This window comes from Pelodiscus sinensis, chromosome 5, assembly GCF_052426305.1.
Source record: "Pelodiscus sinensis isolate ZL-2025 chromosome 5, ASM5242630v1, whole genome shotgun sequence".
NCBI classification, from domain to species: Eukaryota; Metazoa; Chordata; order Testudines; family Trionychidae; genus Pelodiscus; species Pelodiscus sinensis.
This window is the reverse complement of record NC_143056.1, coordinates 21,122,016-21,149,082: the sequence shown is the minus strand read 5'-3', so window position 1 is coordinate 21,149,082 and position 27,067 is coordinate 21,122,016. Positions and strand designations below refer to the sequence as shown.

Genomic DNA, 27,067 nt, shown 5'->3' with positions numbered 1-27,067 from the left:
AGGGGTTTTCTTCTGCAAGAAGGGGCAGTATAGACAGCTCCTTCTGGCTCAAGAGCCTGTTCTGCAAAATGGTGGCTCATTAGGTATGCAAATGAGGCTCGGCGATATTCCACGCTTAGCCTCATTTGAATATTTCTCGCTCAAGAAGCCGCAAGTATAGACATAGCCTTAGAGTGCCAAACCTTCTCAAAACAAGAAAAATTCTCTTCCCTCCCCCCCCATTTCCATAGTCATTGGGTCATTCTCTCCATAACTACATTGCCACTTTGGCCAAATGGAGAGGAACATAACATAATCACTCTCGGGTTTGGTCTCTGCATCCTAACCCATCAATCCCACTGAGAAAAGAATTCAAGACCTCTTCCCCGATAAGCCAGGGCCTCTCACACCAAGGTGTACAATACTCTCATCCACCCACTCTCAGTTTTAAGATCAATCCTCAAAAAGAGAGAAGATAGCACTCACTTTCTACAAAACTTACTGGCCCCTCATGCCACATACTGTCCACATGTCTAATGCCACCAAACTCCCTGCCACGGAGGCTAGTCCATAGGTTCCATCCTATAAGAGTCTCATTTTAATGATTTCTTACCCTGCCAGCCTCTTGCCTTACCATTAGAAACCCTCTCAACCACAAAAACTGACTCGTGGGTCTAAATCTCTCAAAATGAAGAATACATTATTAACACCATAAAACCCCACAAATAGCCCACCACTCAGAAGGTCTAAAGCAGTGATTCTCAACCTCATTACCAGGGTGGGCGCTATGTGGCCCACACTGTGCTACCTGGACCACAGATTGACAGCCATAGTCCTGCCCACCTACAGACCCCATGCCCCACATCCTGGCCTGCCCACAGACCCCTCCACAGACTGGGGCCAGGAGCAAACCCAAATGATGGGGCCACCGTGCAGTTCCTACTATGGTCCCCCTACCTGTCAGCCCCTACCCCGGACATAACTGGGCAGCAGAGCAAGGCAGCCCAGACCCAGCACTATTGCAGGTGGCAGTGTAAGGTGCCTGGACAGCCCTATCTCCACCAGGTGGCAGGGCAGGGCAGTGCAGCTCTGACTCCAGACTCTGAAGTGCATGGCTGGGCAGCAGGGCATGGCACTCCTGAACCCAGACTTCTCAGCATGGGGCCAGAGAGCAGGGCAGGGTGTTCCTGGCCCCAGATGTTGCGACGCAGGGCCCAGCAGCAAGACAGGGTAGCAACCCCAGGTCCCACAGTGTGGGGCCAGGCAGTACGGCTTGGCAGCCCTGACCCCTGATCTCACATTATGGGGTTGGGAAACAGGACAGGGTCCTCTACCCTGGACCCTAAGGTATAGGGCCAAGAAGCACAGCCCAAAGCCCAGATCCCACCAGGCAGCAGGACGACACATCCCCAATCCCGGACCCTGTAGCATGGAGCCAGGCAGCAGAGCAGAGTCAGCCCAGTCCCTACCCTGTGGGGCAGGGTAGCCCAGCAGCCATGACTCTGGAGGGGGCCACAGGGAGGCCTGGACACCAGACTCTGCCACACCAGGTAGGGTGGCAGGGCAGCTATGGCCCCAGAGCCCACTGCTTCAAGCAGTGGGACAGCCCAAACCCCAACGCCACAGACCCAGCAGCTTTTAGTACACAGCTGGGCCACAGCTGTTTGCTAATTGGGCTGCAGGCTGTGGGTTAAGTACCAGTGGTCTAAAATATGCTCCCAGCCCTCTGCTGAGGCCCTGGTGGCCGAAAAGAGGCTCTGGTGGCCTCCAGTAGAAGTCCCTGATCAAATGGGCTAAACTCCCTTGTTAGCTCTTGCATTAAAATGCAAGGCACACTGGGATGATGTATGGAAATGTGCACTGCATCTGTTTGCATGTTCTGTTTTAGCTTTGGAGCAGATGGGTTCAAGCCATGAAATTCAGAACTGAATGTTTAACGTGCACACCTTAAGATGTCTGGGGTTTTGTACTGTGCTTTTTCATCCTGTTTATGATAAAGGTCATGTAGGATAGATGATGGAACTCCCTCCAGCTCCCAATCTACAGGTATTTGGTTAGCGTCCTCTCTAACGTATTAGTAATATAATTTCTCCTCTGCGTAGATGTGGGTAGAAATAGTTTTGCTGCTTCATGGAAAAGCAGGGACAATGGAACAATTTGTATAGTGAAGATGCTGAGAGCCGCTGAATCCAACTGTAACCTTGAATATAATGGAAAACACTTCCAGCGCCGATGTGGAAAAGTCCTGTAAAAGACTTTTAAATCGAGAAGATTCTGTAGAAAAATGACAGGGTTAAAAGTTGCAATAAAACTCCATGGAATTTCACAGAGCACGATCTTCTGTTTATGTCTCTCCAATATCCCAGCACCAACAAGGCTACAACAACGTCTGCCTTGAGGCACTTTCAAAGAACATCCCACACATTTCTATTACAAAAAAAATGTATTTTCCCTGTTCAAGGCTATAGGGGGGCTTAACACAAACCTGGAGCAAAGCAACCACGTGCTGCTCCGTGCTCTATGGAGGACTTCTTGGGGGCTGCAGTTGCAAAGCTCACTTAGCTCAAATCGCCTCCTGCCTCTTTCCAGACTCAGGAGCACGGACACGAAGCCGAGGAGGCTCGGCTCGCCTCCCCCGCCGCCGAGTCACGAACTCTGCCTGCACTCGGCCTAGGGGAGGGGTTTCGCAGCCCGGGGAGTAGCAGCGGAGCTCGTTTGCATGCGAGGAGGTGCAGCCGCGGCGGCAGCGAGAGGCCAGCCCCTAGTCACTGATGATGTGGATGTGCTGAGGAGCCGCGGCTCCCTCTGTGCCGTGCATGGGAGGCAGAGGGCTGCCTGCCTGCCTGGAGCTCTGCCTCTCCCCTAGCGGCGCAAAGCGGCAGCTGCCTCCAGCCTCCTCGAGACTTCTCCGCTGCGCCGGGCAGCCCGGGCTGGGGCACGCGGAGGTGACGGGGCGCCTCGCAGCGCAGCAGCAGCAGCAGCAGCAGCAGGTGAGCCCTCGCCCGGGAGCCGCGGCACTTTTCGGGGCTCGCGCGGTCCCAGGCAGCGCCGGCGGAGAAGTTAGGAGGCGGGGGCCGCTCTGCCCGGAGAGGGAGCCGGACTTCGGAGCTCCTGGGGCGCGGGGACCCCGACTAGGGCTGCGGCAGGAGCCAGCCGGGGCAGGAGGCACAGGCAGGGGAGGCGACTGGGGCAGGCAGCCAAGGGGGGCCGAAGCAAGGGCAGGACGTGGAGGAAGCCCAGCGCTGCGCAGGGGAACACGCAGCTGAGGCCGACCGGGCTCCTCCGACTCCGCTCTGCGGGGCTGTACCAGGCGCGGAGGAGTCCAACAAGCCACTGTCCCCGCCTCGGGCTGAATGCGCCTCGCTCCCTGCGGTGCAGCCTGTCCGGACAGGGACGGGGAGGCGAATGCGCTTTCGGGGAGCTGACCTTTGATTTCACCTTCACGGAGGAGGAATTCGCTTCGCTTTCCTCTTTCTTGGCAACCCAGAAGATGATTTTTTTTAATTCGAGCTAAGCAAGGGTATCAAGTGGCGTGGGGTGGACACAAAGGGACGGCAGCGAGCAGATAACGCTCCTTTGCATTCCGTAGGGAATGAGTAATCGGGCAGGAAACACTTGCGGCTTCAGGCTGCTACCCGCCCGTTCAGAGAGACTCCCTATAATCTGGGAAAGTAAATGAGCTAGATTTCCCCACAGTGTAGGGTAGATTTATACATCAAACTCTCATGAATGGGAGTTCTAGTTTTAGCCCCCCCATATTTCAGATGAGAGAGCCTGCACCTCTAACAGCTCTCTCCAGAAGGCACTCTACATATATCACATCACCTGGAAATAGGACTCTGTAGAAATCATAGAATTTGATAACACCAATAAATTGAATCAGAAAAGTTCAAAAGTGTCTATCTGCAATTTATGGGCAAAAGCTACTTGAGGAATAACTATAGCCTGTCACTGTTTGCAAACATTTGTGCCTTGTTTAGCATCAACTACTTGGGAGATATGCAGTGAAATTAAGTATGTATGTAGATTACTCTACTGGAACATTTTAGAAAGTGGCTTTTACTGCTTGGAAATAGGTATATGCATCCTAAATTATGTGTGAAGAAATTATAAAAATTGCACCTGGATTGCTTCCCCCCCCCCAGTTATTTTGTGCAGCAATGGAGACTGAAGAGGCTTAACTAGAGAATGGTTATTGTCATTGCCTATCTTTTTTAAAACATTCATTTGACAGCTGCCTGGTCTAAGTTTGAAGGAACTATGATGAATAACAATAGCAACAAGAGATTTTGGTTTTATTATGACCACCTTAGCTACTCGTTTATTTCACCATTTTTCAAGATGTATTTTGAAAGGAAGAATTAAGTAACAAAATACAACTTTAAAAAGACTGTACTTTTACTTGTAGCTTGGATACTCTGATTTCTGGTGCTTTCCATTAGGTTCACAAATATCACATTTATAATTTCATGTATAAAAATAATGAATCTATTATACCATGTAAACAGGGATAATGCTTACTTTATGCATGCAGTGTGAATGTTTTCATATGATCCCAGAGGCTGCCAGATGAAAGTACCACAAAAATGTTCATTTCATTTGGTACAGAGCTCTATTTGTGTTTTTTCTGAGTATGGCCTCAGTCTCTGGGGTAGAGTAGGCTAGAAGGGTGACAGAATAAACCTCCTAATCTATCTGAAATAAGCAAATTGTATTAGATATATGCCATCAGGACAGTTTTCTCCTTTTAGTGTCTTTTGCTGGCTAACATCTTTACTAAAATACTACAAACTAGTTGGTATAGTGGATTGGGGCACAGCTGAGTGTATTCACATCATAGTCCTAATTTGTCTGCATTGCAAATCCACCTCACAGTTTGGCACCATAAGCAATCTTGAAAGAAGCCCAAGAACAAAACAGCAGTTTTCTGGACTGAAGTATACTGGCAGAGTTGGAGAAGAGGAAGCTTGCACACTGCATGCCTACACAAAATGGGTCCAAAGCCAGTGTTTTAATGTTCCTTAGCTCTATGAGCAATACATTTGGTCCTCAGAAAAGAATGCAGCACATAACTTAATATTCTGATAATTGTTATTTAATTTTAAATATATGGTTCTGGGAGTCAGTATTACGATTACAAAAAAGAAAAACAAGGAAATACGTGACCTGGTTTCCTTGCTTTCCTGATGTGGATTGACAATACGTCAATCATGTGGTATTCTCTTTAACTTCTCTGTACATTACGTTAGTAGAATAATGAATGTGCAAATACCCGTCACTACTTTCTCTCTCCCTCTCAATGATCTCTTTGTATTGAGCAAAATGCTTTTGCACAGATCAGCTATCAAATCTGCCGAGTATCAGCCACAGTGAAATTATCTCTTTGTCCTTTCTAAATTATGTGCATGCACATATGGGTGTGTGAATAAATCTACAACCCTTTCCTTTTTCAAATCCCTCTCCCAGACTCCCTTCTACTAGGAGGCCTTTAGAAACTGGCAACTAATAACGGCTAGGTACAAGGAAACTGGGGCGGTTGATACAACCATTTTTTTCTATTTAAAAAGAAGTTTGCCATAGTCTTCTCCCTCATCCTTTATTCTTTCTTTGATTGTGAACATTTTGGGTAATGGATTACATCTTATTATATGGATAGAAAGCATCTAGCATATTGTTTGTGCCACCACAATCCAAACAGTAACAATAGGGATCTCTTGTCAGCAGTGCGGGCCAAATTTTGCAGTATGACAGTGGTACAAACCTATTATCAATGGGATTGTATGAGCATACTGACAGAATTTGCAGTCACGTTATGTTGAGGCCAGTAAAGTTTTGGAAGTACAGCACATCCATTCAGACCTCTGTAATATTTGTAATATATCGCCTGAATTTCCAGCTAATGTCTGTCTGAGTGGGCATTTGCCCGTGTTGACTGGGTGACTAATGTATGTCAAACTGCCTGTTTGCAGGCATTTAACAGACTTGCAGATCTTTCAGGTGCATGTTTAGAAACTGATTGGGAGGGTGGCCTTTAATGCTGCTTAAGCATGTGTGCTATTAGATTTCATGGCTTATTTCAAAGCTCAAGCAGTGTGGGCTTTTTTTGTGTATATGTTTTTAAAATAATTTCCCTTCTTTATTTTTTCCATGTGTTCCTGCTCTGTGCAGCTGGACTATCCCTTCTGGGACCGCATATTTGCATTCTCATGTTAGCTGACTCAGAATGTGGCAACATTTAGCATTTTGAAAATTCAGTTGCCGAGCTTTTGATTTTTAAATCATAAAGAAAAACTCTGGAATTGTGACATCTTTCATTCTTACACTAATTACTGATGTTGAACATTATTAGGCTTTGTCTACACTTAAAAGTTTAAAAAGCAGCGGTGGTAATGTTAAACGGAAAGTATGGTCACAGCATGAGCACTGGGAGAGATCTCTCCCAGTGCTTTATGTAAATCATTTCCACAAGGGGTGTGGCTAACAGTGCTGGGAGCACGGCTACTGTAGCCTGGTTCACACTGGAGCTTTACAGCACTGTAACTTGCTGTGTTCGGAGGAGTGTTTTTTCACACCCCTGAGCCACAAAGTTACAGGTGTAAAATGCCAGTATAGATTTAGCCAGAGTCTAGTCTCTTTGTTTTCACAAAGGTGTCTCTTTTTAAAAGCCACTCTCTTACTTTTCTGTTCAAATACTTTGGCTATATTAAACTTTGAACTGACAGGTTCAGGGTTACAAGATGGTAGGGTAGTATCTAGAGTACCTGATTGTGTATATGATAGACTATAGAGGGACTCATAAGGAAATACCTAGTTTTCATTTGTTAGGGTATGTCTACACTACCCTCCTAGTTCGAACTAGGAGGGTAATGTAGGCATACCGCACTTGCAAATGAAGTCCGGGATTTGAATTTCCCGGGCTTCATTTGCATAAGCCGGGCTCCGCCATTTTTAAACCCACGCTCGTTCGAACCCTGTGCCGCGCGGCTACACGGGGCACGAACTAGGTAGGCTCGTGGAATGAGGAGTAACGGTAGTTCGAACTAGGAAGCCTAGTTCGAACTACCTAGTTCATGCCCCGTGTAGCTGCGCGGCACAGGGTTCGAACGAGCGGGGTTTTAAAAATGGCGGAGCCCCGCTTATGCAAATGAACCCCGGGAAATTCAAATCCCGGGCTTCATTTGCAAGTGCGGTATGCCTACATTACCCCGCTAGTTCGAACTAGCGGGGTAGTGTAGACATACCCTTAGGTAACTGCAATCCATATGTCTAACCTGCTCTTGTCCTAATTCTGCTACCTATAATTCTGCACTGTGTGTGATGGACAAATGAACATTCTTTCATGATGCCTTCCAAAAAGAGAACAGACAAATTTGGAATCCATCTCATCCATTTCCTTTCTAGTAATTACTGAGGCTGCGCTGTACTGATGCTTTGAGATGCATACATTCTTCTGCTAGTGGGAATGCTATCTAATACTGAGACAAACCTGAAGTATTTACAGGTAGTGAAGTACAAGAATCCAATTTTCATGTTCCAAAGAACAGAAGAGTCAGCCAACCCAATCAGCTGTTCTGCAGCGCTATAATTAGGACCCTATCAAGAAGAGAGGGCAGAACAGAATCTTGTCTGCTCTCAGCTCCTAAAGGTACTACAAGATGAGACAACCCTAATATGAGTCCAGTATTCTGCCTCAAAGGGTGTCAAAAAAACCAGAAGTACTAACTTCTTCCAAGGAAGGTGCAAGAAATATCATAGTGGACAATTATGAAATAATTTGTCCACCGTGGAAGATTCTCCCTAGCCTCATTTAATTACCATGTGTTTTGAAGTCTGAGGGTTTATATGCTTATTTGTAAAGTATTTGGTGTGTAATATTTCTTGAACAAACCACGAAACCCAAAGTGTTCTCTACAGTGACGAGTAGAGTGAGGAACATGTAGCATATTAAGGGCATTTTCAGACTCCAAAAGTAAGTTCTCAGTGGAGATGTTATTTGTACAGCATGTAACAGAACACATATCTGTAAAAATGTATCCACAGCTTGTTGAGGCTTATCTTTGGGGGATGATTTTTTTTAATGATCTTTTACATCAACCAGTACCTGTATCGAATGGCAAAAATCCTTCCCTTGGCACAGATCACAATTCTCTGTGGAGTCTATGGAGATTTCCATGATACTGAGGCCTACTAGCATTCAGAAAAACTCATTTAGTCACTCTTCCCATCTGCTCCATTTCTCTCTCCCTCTGTATGTTGCTTCCCTGCTGCCTGGTTCTCCTCCTGCCTTTGCTCATGCTGGCTAGCTGCCCTTGCTTCTTCCTTTCCTGCACCTTCCCCCTGTGGAGAATTTTCTTCAGCAAGCTCCTGTAATTAAGTGTTGAACTCAAAGGTTCACAAACATGTTCCTGTAAAACATCTGGAGAGGAGTATCAAGCAGTCCTGCCAATCTTATGTGCTCAAAAACCATGAGTCGAGCCACCCCCAAGAGCCATGATGTTTTTTAAAATATATTTTGGATTTGCTTTCTGTTTTTATTTATTATTATTTTTGTGTGCTTAGGTTTTACTTTTCCAGCTCTACTCTGCAACTGGGAGGGATAGACACTTACTAAAAAGAAAAGTTCTGATTCTCATGTAACTACAGGACTCCAGGAACGGAGACTTCAAGAAAAACCCCAAATATCATTAGGTGCGGGGTTAGATGCAGGCTCTGGGAGGGAGTTTGGGTGCAGAAGGGGCTCAGGGCAGGATTTGGGTTATGGGAGGGAGGGCAGGATACTAGAGCTCTATGAGGGGCTCAGGGTTAGGGCAGGAGGTTGCGGTGCAGAAGGGAGTGAGAGATGTGGGCTCCGGCCGGGAGGCACTTAGACTGCTGGTTGGTGACGCAGCAGGGCTAAGCAGGCTCCCTGGCTGCCCAGGTTCTGTGTGGCTCATGGAAGTGATGGATACGTACCTGTGGCTACACTGCCCCCAGCTCCTGCAGAAGTGCTACAAGTCTATAATAACTACAAGTGGTCAAGAGTTTTAGATCTCATCCACAGGTGGTCTTAGGTATCAAAGTACTTAAGATACAGCTCTGTACAAATATATGATTAGTGTTGATATAGAAAAAAAGGAGTCATACACACGCCACCACACTCTGTAGAATACCTTGGAGAGATCTTGCAACCAAATACTTTTGCCCAGCTCAGCCACACTTACAAGATCAGACAAACTCACTGCCCAGAGCAGCATGGTTGGAACTGCAAATACTTTTCTTTGCACTTGCAGTGCATTTCCTGAACCACCTCACTGTGAGGATTCAAAAAGAACTTACAATCAAATTCTGTATTTATCTACAAGCAGTACTTGGACAGAAGTGGTGAAATAGTGTCCTAAGGTTCTGATGGGAAACATTGATCCCAGCAGGGACACATGATAGTGGTGGGAAACAAGTGCTGTGCTTGCACAGCTCAAAAGATTGTAAATTAAAAGAAGTAAAAAATTTCTCCTTCTCCAAGAACTAAAATATTGAGGAGGTTGGGTTAACAGTCTGTTTGGTGATTACAAGTACTTACTTACAATGAATACCAAGGAAAAGGGGAGCATTGTTCAAGGTTTGGAACACTGACAATGTGTGGGGGGAAAGAGTGCAAACATCTGGAAATGCAAGGAACATAATTTGAAAGTATAAAATTGCATTTAGCGCTGACACGGGTGGAGATCAGAAGTTAGGCCAAAGAAGAAATAGTTAATTTTTCCCAGCATTGAGTAAAAAGGGAATTACCCACTGGGTTCTAGCTGGATACCTATGAAACCCTGTTTGCATCTCTTGCTTCTTTCAAAGCTATGATTTTATATAACCTGGTTTGATGAGACTTAAGACAGAACTTGAACATTTAAGGATCATCAGTTAAGACAAGTGATGGATGGAGAGACATGAGTGAAGGCAAGTTAAAATATTGTTAATAATGTTAAGCTTATGTTCACATTCAGCTGCTGCTAACGTGTATCAACTGAAGTTTTTAGACAGTAGAGATGGTCTGACAACTACTTTTTGTTTCTTGGTCAGTATTGAGATTTTATAATGAATGACGGTCCCCAGCAGACCAGGGACACGGGGAGCAAAGCCGCAGCGGCGGCGGAGTCCCGCGCCTCTGAGGCTTTGCCAGAGCAAAGCCTCAGAGGCGCGGGACCCCTCTGCCTCCCCGGCTTTGCTCTAGGTGTCCCTGGTCTGCTGGAGACGGTCCCCGGCAGACCAGGGGCACCCGGAGCAGCTTTTCTCGCCCTGGAGGTCGAGGTGGCGGGACCGCTGCGCTCTGGGCGGTCCCACTGCCTGCGAGCATAAGTGCGGATCCGACATAAGTTGGATCCACGTAACTCGGGGACTGCCTGTACTACTCTGTTGGCCAGAGAAATGGTTGCCTTTCTACAGAGAATTTAAGTGGGATAAGGATGTGGGAGCCAAAGTGCCCTGTTTTGAAATCATTCTGCACTGAAAACTCCATTGAAAGTCAGCGGCTGCTTTGTGTACATGATAGCAGGATTGAGCTCCAAGATTACATTATTTACAATTAAACCATATATGGAGCCACCGTGAACTTTTACATAGGAGAGAAGGTGTGGAACCTCTCAGTACCATTTAAATAGTCATATTGCAGCATTGAATGGAGGGGATTGCAGTTCCTACAGTGACTTTTAAAATTATAAAATAAATTTGCAAGTTAAACAGCTCTATAAGGGCAATTTAAAGCTGTTTATAACAAGGTGACAGTTCAGTGCAATATTGTTAGATTGTTAATATTTCCATTACTGTTATATGGAAGAATTATTAACTTGAGAACTATAAAGAGGACAGAGAAGATGAAAAGGAAATAAATATATTTCCTGTAAAACAGGTTAAGCTGATGTTAAACATTTATTTCATTATTATCATTGAATTTGTTGGGCAATCAGTCACATGATACAGGTCACCTCTGTACTGATTATTTTGCTTTTGTCTGATACCTGGGAAGGTTTTGCTGAGAAGGCCAATAGTTTTGAACTGAGTTGGGTGAGGTGAGGCTGTTACATGTATATCTTGATGCCTAAACAAAAGTGGACTGACTGACTTTTAGATATGCCAAGCATCTACAACTCTTAACTGAAATTAGTAGGAGTTGCAGATTCTTAGCACCTTGCAAAAATGGCACTTTACTTAGCATACCAACTTTAGACACCCGAGTTTTAAAATGTTACCCATTTTTTATTACAACTGCATTGATAGAATATGTATATTGGGAATTTCAGTTTTACAGTTAATTTACTGATAAAATGTCAAGCCCAATAGCACAGATTTTTAATGAATCTGTAAATTTTAGGGTCATACACTGTGAGCAGTGAATTGCAAATACAGTACTTATATTTAAGAAAGAAACTACAGGCCCATTACTTTGACGTCAATTGTATACAGGGTCTTAGAACTTTGAAAGACAAGAGTAAAGGACAGAGGTAAATTAGGATAAAATACATCATGGTTTTACAAAAGGACAGATCATGTCAGACAAACTTGATCTTTCTTTGAGAAGGCAGCTGATTTTCTATACACGGGAAATGCAGTAGATCTAATCTGACTGGATTTCAGTAAAGCATTTCATACAGCTCCACGTGGGAAATTATTAATTAAATTGGAGAAGATGGGAATTAATATGAGAATTGAAAGGTTGTATAAGGAACTGGATAAAGGGTAGACTAGAATGTGTCATTCAGAAACAAACTCTGAAGATGGAAGCAGGTTACTAGTGGATTTTCTTGGGGATTGGTTTTGGGACTTATCTCATTTAATCTTTTCTTTCATGACTTTGGAACAGAAAGTGGGAGTATGCTAATGAAATGGGCTCATTTACAAACACTAAGAATGTTTGCTATAATCTGGGGATGTATTAGTTGGAAGCAACAGGGGAGGAGAAAAACCTGGAGTTATGGGTCAGTCACAGGATGGCTATAAGCTTCCAGTGTGATGTAGCTATGAAAAAGCTTAATGCAATCCTAGGATGTATCAGGTGAGATATTGCCAGTAGATATAGGGAAGTACTATGGAAGGCACTTGTGAGACCTCATCTGGAGTGTATGTAATTCTGGTCTCCCATGATTAAAAAGATTAATTCAAACTGGAACAGTGTAAAAAGGTCTTCTAGGATGATCTGAGGAATCGAGAATCTACATTACAGGAGTAGAGTTAAAGAGCTTAGCTTGTTTAGCCTAACAAAAGGAAGGATGAGGGTATAAATACATCAGAGATCCCAAAATCAAGGAGGGATAGAAATTAATTCAGTTAAGTTCCAGTGTTGGCTCAAAAGGCATCAATACATTTGGGCTTGAAATTAGACAAAGGCTTCTAACCATCAAAGCAGTGAAGTTCTGGAAAAGCCTTCTCATGAGAGTAGTGGGGACAAAAAAACCCTAACTTGTTTTAAGACTGAGACTGAGGGTACGTCTACACTACGTTAATTCGAACTAACTTAGTTCGAATTAGTTAATTCGAACTAAGCTAATTCGAACTAACGGATCTAGACTAAAAAACTAGTTCGAATTAGCGTTTTGCTAATTCGAACTAGCATGTCCACATTGAGTGGACCCTGAACCGGGCTTAAGGATGACCGGAAGCAGTGCCGGCAGGGCATCAGAGGAGGACTTAGAGCGTGGAGATGCTGTCTCAGGCTAGCCGAGGGCTGCGCTTAAAGGGTCCCGACCCCCACCCCGGACAGACAGTTCTAAGGGGTGCCCCGCTTGCAAAGCAGTCCTGGCTTGGAGTGCCCGGAGTACCCACACTGGGCACATCACAGCACTCGGCCATCAGCCCGGCTGCACTTGCCGCAGGCTGCCATCTGGGGAGATGGGGCAATCGGGGGGCTGCAGTAGAGGTTCCACCCCAAAAGCCCGCAGAGCCAGCCCAGTCCTCCCCATCGGGGGCGTGTACCCCATTCCTCCCTCACCTCCTTCCACTTACCCTTCCCTAGCCCCTTTTCTTGATGTACAATATAAAGGACAATTGTGTTAAAAAATGGAATCTGTCTTTATTGAACAAAACTGGGGGAGACTGGGAAAAATAGGTGGGAGAGGGGAAGAGAGAGTGTGGGAGAGGGGAGGGCAACTAAAATGATCAGGGGTTGGGAACAGGTCCCATATGAAGAGAGGCTAAAGAGACTGGGACTTCTCAGCTTAGAAAAGAGGAGACGGAGGGGGGACAGGATAGAGGTTTCTAAAAGCATGAGTTGGGTGGAGAGGGTGCATACAGAAAAGTTCTTCATTAGTTCCCATAAAGAAGGACTAGAGGACACCAAAGGAAAGGAATGGGTAACAGGCTTCAAACTAGTAACAGAAAGTTATTCTTCACAAAGCACAGAGTCAACATGTGGAACTCCTTGCTGCAGGAGGCTGTGAAGGCTAGAACTGGAACAGAGTTTAAAGGGAAGTGAGATCAAGTCATGGAGGTTGGGTCCATGGAGTGGTATTAGCCAGGGGGTAGGAGTGGTGTCCCTGCCCAAGGTTTGTGGAAGGCTGGAGAGGGATGGCACGAGACAAATGGCTTGGTCACTGTCTTCGGTCCATCCCCTCCAGGGTCCCTAGTGTTGGCCGCTGTCGGCAGACAGGCTACTGGGCTAGATGGACCTTTGGTCTGACCCAGGACGGCCATTGTAAGCTCAGGGCTCAGGGTCGGGGGTCTTAGTGGACCACCTTGATTTTCATGCACTCCTGCTCCTGGGTGGCCAGGCTGGCAGCTCTCCTGCCCAAGCCGGCCACGTTCCTGTGCCTAGTGCGGAGATCGTGGACGAGGTCCACGATGTCCGCACTAGCCCAGGCGGCTGCCCGCCTCTTGCGGTCCCGAGCAAGCTCCCGGGAGCCGCCAGCCTGGTCCCGGGAAGAGGGGGAGGGCTGGGGGGCATTGGGTGGGTGGCTCGATCCGTGCCAGGTGCAGGGTCTGCTGGCTGGGTGCTGGCAGGCTTGCACCTGGCACGGGCACCGTAGCCAGCCCGTGCCCCTTTAAGAGGTCCGGGGCCAGGAGGAGGGCAGACGAGTTTCCCTGGTGTTGGCCAGAGTGGCCACCAGGGAAACCTGGGGAGGGCTAGCCTTCCACTAGTTCGAATTAAGGGTCTACACAGCCCTTAATTCGAACTAGTAAATTCGAACTAGGCTTAATCCTCGTGGAATGAGGATTACCTAGTTCGAACTAAGCGCTCCGTTAGTTCGAATTAAATTCGAACTAGCGGAGCGCTAGTATAGCGCCTATGAAAGTTAGTTCGAACTAACGTCCGTTAGTCCGAACTAACTTTGTAGTGTAGACATACCCTGATAAATTTATGGAGAGGGTGGTATAATAAGATTGCTTACAGTGCATATGGCCCATCCGTGACTGCTGTTTGCAAATATCTCCATGGCTGAAGATGGGAGACTAGCTGAGGAGGGCTCTGAATTACTACAGTGAGTTCTCTCTGAAATATCTGGCTGGTGGGTCTTGCCCACATGCTCAGGATACAATTTATCATCATATCTGAGGTCAGGAAGGAATTATTCTCCAGGTCTTATTGATGAAACCCTGCCCCCCCCCCCTTTTTCTCCCTCCCTCGGTAGCATGGAGAACAATCACTTGCTGGTTTAAAAGTAAATTGTGGAGTCTCTAACTTCAAGACTTAAATCAAAACTTGAGGACATCAGTAACTCAGCCAGAGGTAATAGACCTACTACAGGAAAGGCTGAGTGAAATTCTGTGGCCTGCAATGTGCAGGTCAGACTAGATGATTTTGATGGACCCTTCTTTGAGCCTGTTTGTGTTGCCAAATGTCATGATTTTTCACTAGCCATGGAATCTCAGCTGAGGCTGGAGCCAGTCTTAGCTTCTGGCCTCTTGTGAATTTCAGCCTGCTGGTCTTTACTTGCCTGCCTCCTGGGGAAGAGCAGCCAATCCGAGCTGCTGCAGAATGCAATGCAGGAAGAGCTTTCCGCAGGAGCTGACACTTCTCACAGGTGGGGATGCAGCAGAAAAAGCCCAGCAACTCAGAGTGTCTCTATTTTCTCCTCACCACCTATGTGAATAGAGGGAATCCGTTGCCCTTGGATCCCTGCAATGGCTGGCATGAGGAGGGGGCCCTGCTGCAGCTCCCCCATCCGTTGGCCTGGGAGAGTGGAGTGAAGAACCTATGAAACTGCAGGATAAGCAGATGTGAGGCAGGAGCAGGGTCAAAATTGATGTGAGGGGTTGAGGAGATTTGGTGATGGGGGTGATGGGCAGACAGTGAAGTGGGGTAGAACTGATGTGGAAACGGGGAGTTGGAGTGAATTTGGGCTTGGGGTATAGTTAATTGCTGGGCAGGGGGATGAGCAGAGGTGGAAGGGAGATAGGCTGATGACCTTTGCTGAATGGAAATAAGGGAAAACCACATGAAAAACAAGAGACAATGCTTTTATTTTAAGGAAATACCGTTTATTTTAGCATAGCATGTATTTTTCTCTCAAGTGTACATTTCTACTGCCCTCAAGTATACAATGCAATTATCATAGGCTTCAGTTTACTGTTTAAAATGGTACTTATCCATTTTAATACACCTTAAATAAAGGATGTGTGGTCACTGTTGGGGCAAATCAATGAAATAAGATGATACCAAACTGTTTAGGATAGTCAAGACAGAAGCAGACTGTGAGGGACTCCAAGAAGATCTCACCAAACTGAGTGATTGGGCAACAAAATGGCAAATGAAATTTAATGTGGATAAGTGTAAAGTAATGCACATCGGGAAAAATAACCCCAACTATACGTACAGTATGATGGGGGCTAATTTGGCTACGACAAATCAGGAAAGAGATATTGGAGTTATCGTGGACAGTTCTCTGAATACTTCCACACAGAGTGCAGCGGCGGTCAAAAAGGCAAATAGGATGCTAGGAATTATTAGGAAAGGGATAGAAAATAAGACCCAGAATATCTTACTGCCCCTGTATAAAACTATGGTACGCCCACATCTTGAATACTGTGTACAGATGTGGTCTCCACACCTCAAAAAAGATATTTTGGCCTTGGAAAGGGTTCAGAAAAGGGCAACTAAAATGATTAGGGGTTTGGAACGGGTCCCATATGAGGAGAGGTTAAAGTGACTGGGACTTTTCAGTTTAGAAAAGAGGAGACTGAGGGGGGATATGATAGAGGTCTATAAAATCATGAGTGGTGTGGAGAGGGCTGATAAAGAAAAGTTATTTATTAGTTCCCATAATAGAAGAACTAGAGGACACCAAATGAAATTAATGGGTAGCAGGTTTAAAACTAATAAAAGAAAGTTCTTCTTCACACAGCGTGTAGTCAGCCTGTGGAACTCCTTGCCAGGGGAGGCTGTGAAGGCTAGGACTGTAATAGAGTTTAAAGAGAAGCTGGATAAATTCATGGAGGTTAGGTCCATAAAAGGCTATTAGCCAGGGGATAAAATGGTGTCCTTGGCCTCTGTTTGTCAGAGGCTGGAGAGGGATGGCAGGAGACAAATCGCTTGATCATTGTCTTCGGTCCACCCTCTCTGGGGCACCTGGTGCTGGCCACTGTCGGTAGACAGGATACTGGGCTAGATGGACCTTTGGTCTGACCCAGTACGGCCGTTCTTATGTAAGGGACACTCTTCAAATAAGGGATGGATGGATGGGCAAAATCACCTTAATAAACCTGGAAGAGTTGACAACACTAAGTCGGTCACTCATGCCTTGAGGATGAGCAGGGGGAGTTCAAGAATTAAAAGACAGACCCAGAAGCACGGTATAATCTTTTGTAAAATTTTACCACAAATCATTCAGTCTCATGGCATTTTGGGGCCAGAGTCATCCTTTGGGGTTGCCAGTATTGTAATTAATCTGCAATGGACAATTACGAAGCTGCCCCCAGAGCCCTGACTGGTCAGGGATGAGCCTAAAAGGAGTCACTGTTCTACCACGAGAGGCTAGAGAAATGGTTGCAGATCCCATCCCTGCTTTCTGCTGCCAGCTCTTTTCCCACTGGAAAAGGAAATGCCAGTCCCAGAGGCTAAGCTATGGACTGGGAGACAGGTCCAGTGAGCTGCCTCTGTGTGTAGCCACTAGGGGCTTGTAAGGCATTGACTGTACGAATCATGGCTGTACTAATCTGGGCTAACGAACCAACACTGAAGGGCAGCCGAAGAGATGTGCCATAGCTGCTGATTACAGTGGAGGGAGAAAGTGAGTGCAGTGTCTTCAGTAGATGTTACTGAGCATGTTCAGTACAAGCCAAGCAGCAAATCTGCCAGGAGGAGGGAAGACGTGACTCGCGCACACTCCCCCACATGTTGCCTCTGCTGAAGAGGCTATTTGGGTGGCTGGTTATTGAGGGAATCAGACTTTTTTGTGAAGCATCTGGGAATGATGTCATTGCATGCTCAGTCACACTGTCTCCCGGGACACCCTGGTTCAGCTCTCCATGCTGAGAAAGGTCTAGGGATAGGACTGTGCATCAGACTTATTCCTGAGCAAATTCCTTCCGCTCCAAAAGTTGAACAAAGGGTATCCAGCCCCAGACAAGGGGAAGGTGTGTGGAATAATCTATCTTGCAGAAAAGAGCTGCCTCCCTAGACAAACATCATTAAATTGTTCCACTTGGCAATGCCGTAGGCATCATTCATATATTTATTATGTGTATTGCAGTAGTGCCTAAAGGCCCCTATCAGAATTCAGGCTCCATTGTGCTAGACACAGTACAACACAGACTCCCTGTTCCAGAGATCTTGCAATCGCCTCTAAAACCGGTACATGAGTATGACAAATGGTTGAAGGGAAAGGGAGGTTGACAGTAAGGGGGTAACAGGCTTGTCCAGTGACAGTGCAATTGGGGCACAATGTAATCGCTTCAGATCAACTGTAGGTACTGGTTTCTCTGACATAAATAAAATAACAGGAGCTCTCGCAGACAGCAGCCTAGCTAAGTCATCATCCCTTGGCTGATCCCTTCCAGGCATCACAGCAGAAGTTAGTTAGCTTGAGGAGGGGCATTGAAAGGGGGGGGATGGTAAATGAGTTTACAGATGAATTCAGGGAGGGCATTCACTGTAGAAGAGGTAAAGTGGAAGAAATCACATGCTTACTTGTGACAGATACAGACTCTCAAGACTAGCATCGGTGATGCCACAAAGGAGGTGCAGTGATGTAGCAAGTGACAAGGGCAGAACAAATCTTTAAAGTGTTACATAGTTTTTCCTTTTGTTGAAGGAAGGGTAGTAGTTAATGTTTCCCTTAATGTCAACCAAGAAGATAATCAGCTGTATTAGCTGGATGAAGTGAGTATCTCCCTACTCCGAGAATAACTGCATTCTGATTGCTTTGCACTTTGGGAGAATTTCCTGCTAAGACTTCTAGACTGAAAAAGTTGTTTCTTTTAAATATGACTTAGCTGGAGTGTTTGGGTCTCTTTCCAGTGGACACTTTTAATTTCCCATTATAATTTTAATGTGACTTAACATTAGAGGAACTGCATGGGTTGAGACCCCTTTGCTATCTAACAAAGAGGCCTCAAATCCAACCCTTTTTCTGGGCAGATGTTTAGTCTCCTAGTGAGTTCAGTTGCTCACTGGCTTCTCTGCTGAAACTGGACCAAGTGGTACTGATTGTGGGTTTTGTGAGCTGCTCAGCAGCAAGTGGAGTGAACAGCTATCAGAAGATGATAATTTCAGGGAGTTGCTGTCCTGGACTGGATTCATAGCAATGACCTAGAGTAAAGCAATTTTATAGCCATTTAATAATCCCCTACATCATTTACTCTGTCACTGATATCTGACTGTGTAATAACAGTCCTTAATGCATCTAATCTTTTTCTAAAGGAGAGATTTAACATAGGCCAATTCTTGCTGCATTTTCTTGCTGCATTTTCATGGGTTTTACTAACAGCGGTGTTGTAGCGTTCAGTGGGATAAAAAACTTCCTAACAGTATATAGGACCACTAGATTTTGAATTCTGTCCAGTTTCCAAAGAAGAGTAAAATATTGAGTACATTCATGAATTTCTTGAGAGAATCTATTACTCTATCCCTTAAGTTGATCTGATAGTTAGGGGGTGTGTGTGAAAAATTACCTGGCAAGAATTAAACAGTTTAGAACTGAATTCTGGGCACATAAAGGGGGATATGTTGACTTGGAAAGGAATATGAAGGTAACTGCTGGGAACCGGAATAACCATGAGACTGTCTCCTTCTATAAGGGCAGTAGCCAGGGATTCTAACCTGAGAAGAAACTTTAGAAAACAAGAGGCAATTTTGCCAAGCTGCTCTTTTTAAATAATACCAGTGTGCAGTTAATGCATTAATATAAATCTAAGCAGAAAGGCTTCCAGAACAGGTAGGTTTATTTAATCACTTGGCTCAGAATCCAAACCACTCGAGGGTTTCAGGTGTTTACACTACTGCAATTCACTTCGGGAAAATGCCTTTTTCATGTCCAAAGAAATAGCTGTGACTGACATAAAAGTAGCTTTGGCAAACCATAAGGCTAAACGTTTTTGTCAAAGTCCTGTTTTTTCAAACTATTTAGCTAATATTTTACGCCCAAAACTAAGCAGAAAAATGGGTGACACAGATTACTTTAGAGGGAGCCTTATCTCCATTCACCAAGCAGCGACGCTGACAGTGTTCAGGGCATCATCCTATCCTCACTCAGATTCTTCCTGAAAAATCACTTCTATATTACTGTATTCTTATGAGCATCACAGAAGATCTGCCCTCCAACCTCTAAGTTATTCCCTTCTCCAGGTTTCCCAGTGTCTTCTGTGTTCCTTGACTGATAGCTCTTTGGGCAGGGAATGCCAGTCATGTTTTGTACTGCATCAAGCACATTGCCAATACTAAACTGATGACATACATTATTATTACAACCTATTAGCTATTTTCTCCAATAAAATCAAAATTCTTATGTGTAAAAAGTGCTGCAGGTCCTAATTTTAATAAAGGGAATGTGGCTTTGCCTCTGATTAGGAACTAAGGTTTCCTAGTTATTAAGAGTCAAATACCAGGCTATTTGAACCAATTGCCTTGGGGGGGCCTCTAGAGTATTAACTGCCTCAGTAATTCACTAGGATTTGCTAATAGCTGTTTCCTAATCAAGATTGAGTTCTTTTTGGCATAAAAAATTACCCAAGCTTCCAAAGTAGGAGTTTCTGCCTCCTCCCTCTGAAGCATTAAGTTTACAGTAGTAATCTTTCATACTGGGCTCTGCCAGCTTTGTCATTTTCATTACGTTCTCTGATTTTTCTCTAATGTTGTCTCTTTCAGATACATTTAAGATTTGACTCTGTGCAACACTTCATCATCAAAGTGAACATTGGCAGCAAAAACAGTTTTTGGAAACAACAGCCATTCATGTGATTACAGGTAATATACAATATTACTCATTCCATTGTCCTGTGTTTATTATTTATCACTCCTGTTTAGAAGCTGTTGCTATTATCATGCTCTCCCTTCCTTTCCTGCTTTTTCCCCCCCTATGAATCAAAAGATTTTAATGGAATTTATCTTAGGATCATATTTGCTGCCACCCTGACACTCTGAAAGCATTTGCTCTCAATTGCAGACTTAGCTTTCTATTAAAAAAAAAAAAAAAAAAAAGCTCATTGAGTCACAGAGTGAACTACATGGTTCTGTCTGTCAGTTGCTAAATTTTGGCAGTATCATACAGTGTCTCTTCCTGAAGCACAAAGGAATATCTGAAACAGATGACTATTCATCCTCAAGTTTCTGTATTGCAAACAAATGCTTCCAGTGTTGGAACTGTAATATTCCAGAATGGTTGTGCTGCATCATGGTCCCTCCTTTGAAATGTATGAGAGTGGCACTGGTTTACAAAACCATAGTGGGTCAAATGCTACTCTTGCATACCAGTGTAAATCTGGAGTAGAAATGTTAAATATCATTAATTTAATAGTTGAGTAATCTTATTAATTTTTATCAGTTAGTCAACTATTCTATAATCCCCAGGAACGGGGCCAGGAGCCAGTGTATCAGAGGCAGCTGTGCAGGGTGCCAGGCAGGAGCTGGTCCAAGAGGGGAGCCAGTTTTTAAACCAGCTCCCCGTTGGGACTGCTGCCTGTTGCCCACTGCTGCTGCCTCTGATAGAGGCAGCAGCATGGGGTGGCAGGAGCCCCTGTCTAAGGAGGATCTAAGCTCCTGGACCCGGTGTGAGCCACGCGGCCTGCCCACCTGGCTCCTAATACACTTTAAATGAAGAGCCATAGCAGAGATAGGTTCTGGACCTGGCAGGAGCCAGAACTGAGCCAGGCTGTTGGACAGCCTGCAAAAAATGTACTGGAAAGGTTGGGGGGAGGGAAATGCGTGTAGTCTGTAGCATTAACCTATAAGCTTTTGCTTATTGGTTAATCAGTTAATCGACTATTACATCCCTAATCTGGAGTAACTTCTTTGAAATCAGTGGAGATAGCATTGATGCCAGTGAGAACAGCATAAAGCTTGAGAATTTTATACCCATTTGAGCATTCATTGGACTGGGCAACCTACATGGTACCAGAGAGCCGAACACTCCCAGTCATGAAATGAAGCAGGGAATTGCAAGGGGGAGGCCAGAACTGATTAATGACAAGTTGATTGATGGGGAACTGAAACCACCATTTCAGTTCCTCTGTCAAGTTACATGCAAGTTTCAGTATCTAGCATGCATTATCTGTAATAGAAACATATAGTACACATATATCCAACTTAAAGGCAACATTCCTGGCAAGATGCCAATGTACCAATGATACTGAGAGATTTCTATTCTGGTGCTAGATACAGCCTCCATGAAACCAAGAGTACAGCCATTTCAGGGTTATTTAGATTAGATCAGACCAGTGGCCATCCCATCTGGTATCCTATATCCAACAGGGACATGTACCAGATGTTTCAGAAGAAGGTGCAAGTAAACTGGGATGGACAATACCCACACAGGGGGAGGATTATTCTTAATTTGTGTCTGTTTTGTGCTCTGAAGTGTGTGTTTACCCCATTTATGAAATATTGCCATGTCTTTCGTGACTGGATGCTCTTATTAGCCATGTAAGCGTCTAATGTTTTTAAACCTAAGGGCTGCGTCTAGACTAGCATGATTTTCCGCAAATGCTTTTAATGGAAAAGTTTTTCCGTTAAAAGCATTTGCGGAAAAGAGCTTCTAGATTGGCACGGACGCTTTTCCGCAAAAGCACTTTTTGCGGAAAAGTGTCCGTACCAATCTAGACGTGGTTTTGTGCAAGAAAGCCCCGATTGCCATTTTCGCCATCGGGGCTTTTTTGAGCAAAACAGTTTTTTGCTGTCTACGCTGGGCCTCTTGCGCAAAAACATTTCCGGAAAAGGGCTTTTGCCTGAATGGGAACGTCAAAGCATTTGCGCAAGAAGTGCTGATTTCGGACAGTAGAACGTCAGTGCTTTTGCGCAAAATCAAGCGGCCAGTGTAGACAACTTGCCAGTAAAAACTTGCCAGTCTAGATGCAGCCAAGCTGTTTGTGGCAGTGAGATCCATGGGTTAATTAAGGCCTGTTTAAAAAAACAATTTCTTGTATTGTTTTTAAACATAGTTATGACATTCTCTCCTGTTTATTCACTCATGTGGTCAGAGGCTCAACATTTTAAAACAATTTAGTGCTCTTTACCTCAGTGACCTGTTTAAGCATCTTCGCCAAAGAGACAAAGCTTGTTTGTTTGCTAGTTGCCTCCAAAATGAAATTGGGAATGAACTATACCAACAAAGCCTAGAATTGTTGCTGTCTGTTCATCGCATTTAGCTTAAAATTTTACTGACTGCATTTGAGAGAATGTTCTCTGCATATAGGTTTTTCACCGAAAAGCAAGAATAGATTCTGCTACTTTTTAAATTAGTACATTCAAGCTCAATTAAAGCTAGGGGAATGTAAATGTATCTCTTAATTCACTGCTAAAAGAATTTTAAGGCTCAGAGTAGGTGACTCATCCAGTAGAACAGAATTTATTCCCTTTGTTTGTAAATGCTATTTATTGCCTTGCTTTGCATTGCTATGGCTACTGTATGTCATTGGTGAAATCAGCACACACAGTATATAAAATGAATTCAAGACCCAGTTTAAAAGATTATGCAGTTCTTTTAATAAATGATCAATTCAATGTTAACTACCTGCCATTGTGGATGATAGCTACTTGTATAAAAGCAGCAATAAAACCCATCAAAATCACCTCAACAATAAAAAATTCTTTTCTGTTAATATCATGTCACAGCCTCAAAGTCTTTCAGATTCAGCAGTACTCTAGTAATCATTCTCCAAAGTCCTGCAAGTGATTTCTATCTTTCAGCTGAATTGATGTGCAGCTCCATTTTCAATTCTTTTATTGCTAGCTATTAATATTAAATACTTAGTTAAGTGTGTTATAAACATCACTGCATTCCCTAGGCCATACAGATTGCTCTTGCTCTTAATGTTTGTAAGCAAAGCTTGTGAACAATTAATCTATTTCAGTTAAAACCTAATGTCTTGCCAATTCGGTGGCCCTTCATTCTTTTCTGAAATGCACGAAGTACAATTACTTCTGCCATCCTATTCAGCCAAACATTGAAGGCCCATAGATTTTTGAAGGGAATAGTCTGAGCTTCAACAGCTTGAGTGCTGATTCACGAAGGCATCTTTTGTGGCATTGGCATGACAGTCTCCAATTTCCCAGCCAGAATCATTTGTCTTTGTCATTTAAACACAATGTACAGGGCTTAACGTGATCTCAGGGAAGTACCGAGTTTGTTATTGACCAATAATGGAATTTCATTATGTCGCAATGACATTTGTTTGTGCATACAACTCATTTAAATATATGCGTAGGCTTATTGCTCTGTGGAGCAAGGGCAGGGAAGTGATTTCAATGCCAGAGAGCCAAAGCAGAGTGAAAGCAAAGTGAAATGTCTGTCAGTCCTCCTATCTCCCAGGAATGGATCCAAGTCCCAAATTAGAGCTCTCATCTGGGACCTCTATCTACAGTGGGCAGAATCTAACCATCTCAAATTTTAAGAGTTTGCGGTAGTCAGATTCTGCCCGTTTTATATAGAGGTCCCATATTCTGCCCATTGTTCTAAATCCACTCACATTTTAAGAGTTGGATGTGGGTTTAGAGAACATCTAAGCTCAGAAATACTCAAGTCTCAGCCTTTTGGGTCTGCCCACTACAGAGATAAAGGGGCCTGATTCTACTCACATTTACTGTGGTGTCCATCAGAATTAATCCCATTGAATTCAACTGAGATAATAGCATATATTAGATCAGATTCTGACCTAAAAAGCTTTTGAAGCCAGAGAATGCCGCTGTGGTTTGATTCCAACCCATATCTGCTCTCAAGTTTGTAGCAGATCTGTGGTTTGGTTTGGTTTTCAGAACATGATTCAGTGGGATTTTACAATCCCAATGATACCATGCTGTTCTGTGCTGCTGATAATTAAAGTAATGGTTGAGTGTTTTATATTAACTGCAGAGACTGTGTATTTTAGATTCATGGGGCAATTGGTCACATGAGCCTGAAAAATGTTCACCTTAAGATGCTTTGGTTTGTTGCCGGCCTCAATTTGAAAGGCGAGGCCGGTAGCACTAGTGTCATTTGGGGATGCATCATGCAGTCTTTGCTATGACAAACAGAAGTGTGTAACTGATAGTGCCTGCATTACATATTCTAATGGAGTCTTACATAATGGGTGGCTCTTTACTTGTTTAACTTTTAGTAGAACTAAATACACTGGGTCCAATTCATCCAGGGCATAACCACGTTAAAGATAATGGTGTTACACCCAACATGATTTTAGCCCATTTTGTCAGTAGGTCACACATTTAGATAATTGGGAGACAGATTTATCTTTTGATGGTTGCCGTTTTCTTAATAATAATTTGTGAAATGTTCAGAGTTTTTTCAGTAGGACAAATATTTTATTTATAAAGCTCAAGTAAGGGGAAAATCCTAATTGTATGGAAGTAAGTATAAATAATAGACATGCACTAGACTAAGTAACTGCATTGAAGATCATTGTGTGACCATTTCCTTGCCAGTATCCAGTCCCTCTCAGATCCCTCTATTTTCACCTATATATGTACTAGGCAGAATCTGCAGAAAGGTATTCAAGTACCTAAAGATACAGATAGGAGCCTAAATTTATAGCCACACTTAAGCAGGTTAAGCACTTAACTCACATTGGTTTCAACAAGAGTTAGGTATCTAGATGCCTTTAAAATAGGGGCAGTAATTTGTGATGGGGCATTCCAAGAGCTTAAGTGATCAAGGGCTGCACTCTTCCATTGCATTGAGTAGGTGTGAGATCTGGGATTGAGGTGGGGTGCAGACAGGAGCTTGAGGTAGGAGATTGAGGTGCAAGAGGGGATGTGGGATCTGGGAGGGAGCATGGGTGAAGGAGGGGTTTGTGACCTGGAGCAGGGATTTGGAGTGCAGGGTCCAGAAGAGGGTATGGGGAGCAGGAGAGTATTCTGACTGGAGGAGAGGTATAGGAAGGGGTGCAGGGGTTTGAGTTGTGGATCAGGGAGCTGAGGTACATGAGGGGGTAGGGTGCCAGCTCTGGCTGGGAGTTGCTTACCATAGGTGACTCTTGGCTAGAAGCCCAGAGGTACCCTCAGGCATACTCACTGCCTTCTGCATCTCCACATGCCACTCAAAACAGTTAGTTGTGGGGACTATGTGCTCCTTGGGAGGGGGGGCCTCTGCATGCATAAGCATGGCCCAGGCAGCTCCCATTGGTTAGAAAGTAGCCAATGGGAGCTATGAGATTGTGCTGAGGGTGAGCCAGATCCAGCAGTTTGGTGCGCTGATGCTCCCACTGGTCTGCAGACTGTATTTTGCCTTCTCCTGCTTTAAAATCTGATCTTACAGGCATCACCTATGTAGTGCTTTTGAAAATCCCACTATGTGACTCTCTGCATCTAAACATTTTGGAAAATCTAACCCGTAAATACCAGAACTATTTGGTTTTATGCAGTTAATGGTTTAATAGGTAATACTGTATTATTAATAAATGGGAAAGACATCCTGTCATTGTAAACTTCTGTCACTGTAAAGTATCAGAGTTAGTTTACGTCAAGTTTGTTTAATATTTCTTTGAGTGCATATTTGCCTATAGATAAAATCTGTATGACTGCATATTAATAATTAAAAGGTCCTTGTCAAGGTTGGTACGCCCCAAACTAGCCATGAATTTTTGTTATATGCTTCTCTTTCTCTGTTTTTCCTCAACACAAATACTTTGGTGCTTCTGCTTTGAAAAATGCTGCCCTTATGCTAATTTTCCTGTTGAGTAGTGTGGGAATTTGGAGTTTCTTCTCTAATCTCCCTGCTAGTACAGAAGGGGTTTGACCACTTCAATCCTCAGATGTCACAACATGTGCAGGACTTACTAGTAGTGAATTGCTTGTACATTTCAGCGTCGAAGTCTGTTCACACTCAAAAGGACCATGTCATGTCTAGCTGTTGTTTTGCTAGCTCCTTCTCTTCCTATCTATCTAGAACAGAGATGGGAAAAATATGGCCCGCGAATTATATCTGCCACGCCAAGCCGCTAGATCCAGCCTGCAGCCCAATGAGAGCCTCATTCAGGCCCCCTTCCCTGCTTCTACATGTTGTTGAAAGCAGCCAGCTGTAGGAGTCATGTGCTTTTCTGAGTGCCTCCACAAGAGGGGGAGAGGCTGAGTGCCTCCGTCCCTAGCAAAAACTCTCAGCTCCCATTGGTCAGAAACCCTACTTTCCAATGGCTGTATTTGTGGCTTAGGCAGCACACAAGTTCCCCTTCTCCCATGGTTTGCAGTGCTCAGAGAAGAATGTGGCTTCTGCAGCCAGCTGCTTTGACCAGCATATAGGGGTGTGGAAGTTTCCCTGCCTGAGGGACCTGCTAGGCTATTGGCCAGGAGCTACCTAGGTAAGTGCCATCTGGCTAATCTGGCACTCCAATGCCTCTTCCCCCATCCTGCACCCCATTAACCCATATCCTCTGCCCCCACTCCTGCACCTATCTCCCCTCCCAGATTCTGCAGCCCAATCCCCTCCCAGACCCTTCACCCCCTCCTACAGCTTTCCTCCAGGTCAAAATCCTGCACCCATACCCTCGCCTA

At 44.5% G+C, this 27,067-nt stretch overlaps 1 protein-coding gene across 2 annotated transcripts in view; it reads left to right on the top strand.

The window, feature by feature from the left end:
* Positions 1-2,683: 2,683 nt before the first annotated feature.
* Positions 2,684-27,067, top strand: part of LBHD2 (LBH domain containing 2) — a 36,381-nt gene continuing 11,997 nt past the window's right edge. Inside the window, exons 1-2 of one of the 2 annotated variants that reach the window (XM_075926509.2) lie at positions 2,684-2,957; positions 20,240-20,338. The gene's annotated coding sequence lies outside the window, so the exon portion shown is untranslated. Of the gene's footprint in view, positions 2,958-18,112; positions 18,257-20,239; positions 20,339-27,067 lie in introns of those variants that run through there. The other variant, XM_075926511.2, reaches the window with a different exon arrangement.